Source organism: Eulemur rufifrons, chromosome 8, assembly GCF_041146395.1.
Source record: "Eulemur rufifrons isolate Redbay chromosome 8, OSU_ERuf_1, whole genome shotgun sequence".
Lineage (NCBI taxonomy): Eukaryota > Metazoa > Chordata > Mammalia > Primates > Lemuridae > Eulemur > Eulemur rufifrons.
This window is the reverse complement of record NC_090990.1, coordinates 115,592,804-115,599,858: the sequence shown is the minus strand read 5'-3', so window position 1 is coordinate 115,599,858 and position 7,055 is coordinate 115,592,804.

Sequence of the window (7,055 nt, the reverse complement as noted above, 5' to 3'; positions counted from 1 at the left end):
TAATTCAGAAGGACCAGAAATTCACATTCCTGTAGCCTCAACTTTGGTTTGAAGAAAGGCAGCTTACACAGTAAGCAGAAGATTATTTTTGCCCCTCCCCCCACCCCTGTTCCAGAAGCCCATCAGAAACTTTCAGATGGTGGCCAGGCATGGTGGCTCGTGCCTGTAATCTCAGCACTTTGGGAGACCAAGGCAAGAGGGCCAGTTGAGCCCAGGAGTTCAAGACCAGCCTGGACAATATAGCAAGACCTCATCTCTACAAAAAAATTTTTAGAAAATTAGGTGAGTGTGGTGGTGCACGCCTGTAGTCCCAGCTACTTGGGAGGCTGAGCTGGAGGATGGCTTGAGCCTGGGAGTTGGAGGCTGCAGTGAGGTGACAGAGCAAGACCCTGTCTCAAAAAACACCACCATCTTTGTCTTAGCTCTAGCCTTAGAGGTTCCTACAACTGCCTCCTCTGGGTCCCACTCCTATCCTCTTGGTGCCTACGACCTTCCTACCAGCAGGAGGCTCTGCATTTCTCCATGGCCCTGGATGCTGTGGGAGGGCAGAAGCTGGGGCTCTGAGCCCTGGGCACACAGCCCTGCTCTTGGTTTCCTCACACCAGCTGACTTCACCTTCTTTCTCCACTGGTATTCTGGAGCTGGCTGCCTCTGGAGCCCCGACCCTCTGCTGTTTTGTGCCAAGCCCTTCCCCATGCCAGCCTTCCCCTACCTGCCCTGTGGCAGGCTCAGTGTGTGAACTGGCCCCATAGCAGGCTAGGAAGATAGCTGCTCTGTGGACTAGTGGTCTGTTAGCAGAAAGTATACTCCCTGCTTCCTGAAGCCAGAGGAGAGAAAATGAGTCAATGATAGTGAAGGCAAGGATGACTGTGGCTGAGGTCCCTCCCCGCAGGTCTTGCACAAGAACACATCAGCAGGAGGGTGCACACACAGTCATTTACTGAGTGCTTACCCTGTGCCAGGCACCATTAGGAGGAGGGCTTACAGAAAGAACGGGACACAGTCCTTGCTGTTAAAAGAATTCAGTCTGTTGGGAAAGGTGTAGCTTGTCTTGCTCTGTAGTGAATTGAAAACCAGACTCCTTCCCTCCCTGAAGCAGTGGGATGGGGCTGATGCAAGCCTTGTGTAGCACAAGCTGAGCACTTGGGCACGGGCCCAGATAGCCTTGACTCCACCCTCGTAGTTGCCTCCGCAACCCACGGCTGATGCCCTCATCCCTGGCACCTTGACCTGCTCCATCTCCAACCTCAGCTATCCAGGTTACCTCAGTTAGCAAACAGCCTCCGGAGCCCAATGGAATGAGTCAGAGCCCTGGGTCCCTCACCAACCCTTGGTTCCCACACCCAGAAGTTCCAGGCCCAAAATGTAGGGCCGGGTGCTTCAGGCAAGAGAGTGAGGAGACACTGGGACCAGGTGTCTAGCCTCTCCATCAAGAGAAAGCCAGGCTTCCAGAGAGGAAATGGGAAAGCAGCAGGTAACTGCAGTGACCCCATGTGAGACCAAGCGGCCTGCCTGAGCGCATAGCTGGGCGGGGCAGCTCACCAGCCAAACGCTGAAACCTCACTCCTGGGAACTGACGCCCCCTATGAACTGTCCTGCCTTTCCTTCCCGGAAGCTTTTCCAGTTTACCCAGGGTCCTGAGAATGCCTCTTCCCCAACCCCCATCCTTCCCACGGGGGGCCTGGGGCGGCCCTGGCTACACTCCCAGGATGAGTCTGACAGGCAGAGCTGGGATGGGCCCCAGAGAAATGTGCTGCATGTCAGAGCCTGTGCCAGGATGAGGGGCCTGCTTCGTTCCCCCAGTTACCTCCCGGCTTGGGGTTCCCCAACAGCTCCTCCCGGATACACACAAAAGGGAGGTGAATCCTTGCAGCCTGGACTGGCCAGGTCCTAGTGGGGCTGCCGCCTCTGCCTCTGACATTGCCCTTTTAAGAGCCCCCCCAGTGGGGGCGGGTTGGGGGTGCTGCAGGCAGGTTCTTGCAGAAACCCAGCAATGTGCAGCTCCCCACCGACCTGCCAGGAAAGACGACCTGGACTCCAGTTCTCAGCCTCTATGCCCCGGGACCTTTGGGACAGAGGTAGGGGGTCCCAGTGACCTCTAAGAGAGCCCCTTTTTTTCTGGAGGGGGAAGGTCCTCTCTAGCTGCTCTAATTGGCTAGTTCACAAGCCCTGCATTTTGGAGAGTGGGAGGACTGGGCTTCCCTCCACATACACTAACCTGCCGTCAGAAATGGCCTGGGAAATTATCTTTATTGAGGTGTAAATTGCTGATAAGATGGCATAGCCCCTCTCAAGAGTCTTGTTTTTTAAATGCTGAAGAAACGGAAGAATTAAGCTTGCATTTAGAATAGCCTTTATCCTTTCCTCCTTCCATCTTGTCTCAGAGAAAATTCTTCTTACTCTTTTCCCAAAACCAGCCCTTGTCTACTTGTGGCCTGGGTCTCACACTGCTGTGTGTCCCCGGAGTCCCTGCTCTTCAGCGCTGTAGTCCTGCCTCTCCTGTCAAATTGTGATCCCATCTGGCTCCTTTCCCTCAAAGATTAATGAACAGTGGACACTTGTGGGCTCTGCTACCTCATTAGCATTCCCCAGCCCCCTCAGAGGGAAGGTGGAATGTTCCAGACAAGGGACAGCAGGAGGGGGCAGGAAGAAGGCCAGGGTGGCTGGAGTGAGTGAGGGCGAGAGGGAGTCGAGGCTGGAGAAGCTAGAGAGGCTAGAGGCGTAGGCAGGCTCAGGAGATTCCCAGGGGTCTGGCCTCTCCTTGCTCTTTCTCCAATGCTCTGACCTCCACATGCAGGGCTCCCAAATCCATTATCTCTCATCTGAGCATCTCCACCAGGATCTCAAACCCAGAAGTCCAAAGTCCAAATCCTTATCTGATCCGCTCCCCCCACCCCCCTCCTCTCAGGATCCAGGCACCCCCAAGGCCTGGAGTCACCCTGGACAACTCCGTCTTCATCCCCAGCTGCCAGTGTCCTGTGCAGTCCCACTGAGTCCCTGTCATGCAGATCTGCCCTTGAAAGCCTGTTCCTCGGCCCCAACACCAGCTCTCCTCCTCCTGGACAACGAGGACCACCTCCTTGCTGGTCTGCCGGACCCCAGTCCCTCCTTCAGGTGCAGCCTCCTTCCTGTGCCAGAGTGGTCTGCGATGGTACAGCCATGGTCATCTCTCCCTGCCAGCACACTGCAGAGGGTCCCCTCAGAGTCCAGGCTATGGGGCTGTGGCCAGCTCAGAGTAACAGGCTCCCTGCTCTTCTCATGCCACCAGCCCCTGATTCCTCTCGTCTCCCAGCACTGACCATGCATTGGGCCCTCCATGTTCGCTCCTGCCATTCCCTCTGCCCAGATGCCTTTTCCTCCTGCCTATCTGTGGAATTCTGCTTTCCTCTTCGAAGTGGCTCAGATGCCACCTTCTTGACAAAGCCTTCCCTAACTCCTCCACCCCCCCACAAAAATATTAGTGAATATAGCTCTGCAACAGCCTTTTTCCTTGTCCACGTTAGGCTGGCTGCCCCTTGAGTCCATAGCTCATCTGTGCACCTCTCACGCCTTGCCACCCAGCCCCATGGCTGGAGCATGGCTGGAGCATGGCTGGAGCTTGGCGGGGGCTCCCTCCTCGGCCTGCTCTGACAACCTCAACAACCAAGTTCCTGCAGATGTTGCCCCGGGATCTGCTGCTCATAGGTTCCATCTCTTCCCTCTGTGCCCAGGGGCCGAATATTACCTCAGATGGACTCTACGTCCCTGTGGAATGCTAGGCCTATTAAGCCACCCTTGACAAACAATTGCTGGCACCGTGGGTTGAACCTATTACTAGGACGAGGCATCCAATACCAGAGTTTAACAAGCCCCAAGGAAAGTCTATCTAACAGGGTTGGGACATCAGGCCTACTACCCCTGGTGAGAGCTGGCATTGGGAATGCAGTTTTGTGGTTAAAGTGAATGAGTTCAGAGCTTCCCACAGAGCAGCCTAGAGACCCAACTGGCCTACCAGATGGTGGCTGTGGGCAAGAAGGGACACCTGGTCTCCCTTTTCTGCCATCCGTCCATCCATCCGTGTATTCATTCATTTGACCAATATTTACCAAGTGCCTGCTATATGTCAGGCCCTGTGCTAGGGTCTGAGTATTCGAGACATATGTGTTCTGTCTGGTCCTGGAGCTTACTGCCAGTGGATAAGACAGATGTTACCCAGGCAGATTAATGCGTAAATACTTTATGTAATTACAAATTGTCACGTGTGCCAGGAAGGTGGGAGCATTTAAGACTGCCATGTTCGACGACTGGAAGGAAGCCAGGGCGTGCAGAACCGAGGGAAGGGAGAGGAGTGAAAAGAAGCTGGGCCACTTCCCACCGGGCTTTGCGGATCAATGTAAGCAAGTTGGAGTTTATTCAAGGTACAGCGGGAGCCCCGTGCAGGGTTTTCAGAAGGGGAGTGACACGCTCAGATTTAAGACTTTACAATGTTACTCGGTGAAGGACACTATGAGGGGTCCTTTAATCAGATAAATCCAGAGTGTGGCACCTCAACAAGAAAACTGGCCTAGACTTTTCAGTCAATGTCACCAAAAAAGAAAGAATGAAACAAAAGAGGGAGGGAGAAAGAAAACTAATGTGACATATGACCAAACGTAATCCATAAACTTCCCGTTTGAGCAGCAGCTGTCTGAGACCTTTGAGAGACAGGAATTTGGATTGGATTGGCTATTAGGCAATCCCAGGAATTCTCATGCATGTTCCTGGTGGAGGCAGTGGTCCTGTGGGTATGCAAAGAGGAGAGGGCCCTGAGTCTCAGGGGCTGCCTGCCGGGGGGTCTATGGTCCGGGTACATCATTGTCCTGTCCTCCAAAAATTGGGAGAGATAGAGCAGAGTGCCAACAATTAATTGAATCTAGTGAGGATACATCTGGATATTCATTATACTATTCTCTCAATTTTTCTGAATGCTTGAAATTTCCCAAAATAAGAAAATTGGGGAAGGTTTTTATTTATTTATTTAGAGACAGGGTCTCGCTACGTTGCCCAGGCTGGTCATCGATTCTCCTGCCTCAGCCTCCCAAGTAGCTGGGATCACAGGCGCAGTCACTACACCTGAGGGACAGATTTTTTTTTTTTTTTTTTTTTGGAGACAGAGTCTCGCTTTGTTGCCCAGGCTAGAATGCAGTGGTGTCATCATAGCTCACTGCAGCCTCAAAATCCTGGGCTCCAATGATCTTCTTGCCTTGCCCTCCCGAATCGCTGGGACTACAGGTGCATGACACCATGCCCGGCCCCCTAGGTTTTTTAAACCTGAAAAATGTTTATTAGGTTTTTTGAACATATTACTTTGGCTGCTGAGTGGAGACTAGTTTGGAGGGGAAGCAACCACACAAGGAATCCACAAATATGTGATAGAGTGTCCCCCTCTGTGACAGACCTGGAGCAGGGGGCTGAGAAACAACAGTGCCCACCTTCGAGGAGTGCAACCCCCAACCCTACAGCCGAGCAGCAGGCTGGGCACTCAAGGCGAGTGTGGGCAAAAGAACGAGTGTGGACAGAAGAACGCTCGGGTTGTGGCCCACCCAGTCTCCTGGCTCCTGGCCCCTTCACTCTGCCACACCCCACAGTCCAGGAGCCCCACAAGGCCAGGCGCTCTCCTTCCTGTTTCTGTGTCCTTTATAAAGCAGCACTGAGCCCAGAAATGGGATCAGGTGCTGGGCCCTCTCCCCCCACTATTCTCTCCTGCCAGAGAAACTGCCACTCACCCACCAAAGATCACCATTTTCCCCATCAGCTACCATCCTCCCTACTCCTCCTTCCCAGCAAGTCACTGGTTCCAGAATTTTGGCCCACAAGGATCTGCCCAAGACAGAGGTCACCTGGTTCTTCCCGACATGGCCCCTGTCTGCCCCTCCAGCGTGCTTGGCCACAACAGACTGCCCCAATCTCAGCTGCGGCACATTTCATTCATTCCTTTCGCTCATTCATAGTATACCGCTTGAGAGCATAGACTCCGGAGCCAGATTGCCTGGGATCAAATCCTAACTCTGCCATTTACTGGTTGTGTAATCTTGGAGAAGACGCTTAACCGTAGGTTAAATGACTTTGCTGATGAATTTCTCTTGCCAGGAATGCTGTTCCTGATTCTTCAAGATGCAGCCCAAGTCCCATCTCCTCCAGGAGGCCCTCTGGGCTTTCCTCCACCCTCACTGCTCTCTCCTCTGAATTCCTTCAGCCTTTTCTGTCTCAGTTGCTCATGGAGCACTTTACCCACGCTACACTGTTCAGCTGAGAGCTACGCCATGCCTTATCCAAGTGTGACTCTCTCCATAGGCCTGGGGGACCCTGAAGAAGCAGCCCGAGTGAGGAAAACCCATCAGAACTGGAGGAGAGCCCCAGGACGATCTCAGCAGGGCTCTTTCCCTCCCTGACCCTCCACTGTGAAGTGAGGGGTTGGGCTAGAAGAACAGCAAGTTCCCTTTTAACAGACTTCAGGACCTTGCTGCATCTTGGTAGCACCTAGGAACTACGATAACTCCCTCACAGAAAGGTCTAAAAGTTCCTTAAAGCTGGCATGTTCCATGAAGCAGGCAGTCCTTCCACTAGGGATGAAGGAGAACACCACCGGGGTGACCCCTCTGTGAGACTCCCAGTGATGCATATGACATTGGAAGTTTCCTTCCTGCTGGGAGGTGGAGTGTCTGAGCAGGGATGGGGAGGCAGCTCTGTCCTGTACCCCTGGGGGCAGGGCCATGAGCGGATTGCGGACTGTTTGCCAAAGGTGCTTGGAGATAAAGGGAAGGGTTCCTTGCACCTCCCAACCTGTCTGCCCTTGGGCAGAAAAGCCACCCACCCAGAGGGGGGCTCCTGTGCTCACGCCTTCCCTGGCCCCAGAATCACATTCCAGGATCCAGAGCCAAGGCTACTCTTCCCTCCCACCCAGAAAGCTTATTTTAGCTACAAAGGGAGAGCGATGAATGGAGAGCTGCAGTTTCTCCCTGTGTTGGCTTGGGCCTTCATCAGAAACGACAGTCTCATTACCCAACCCCAATCCAAAGGATAATTAACAGATGGTA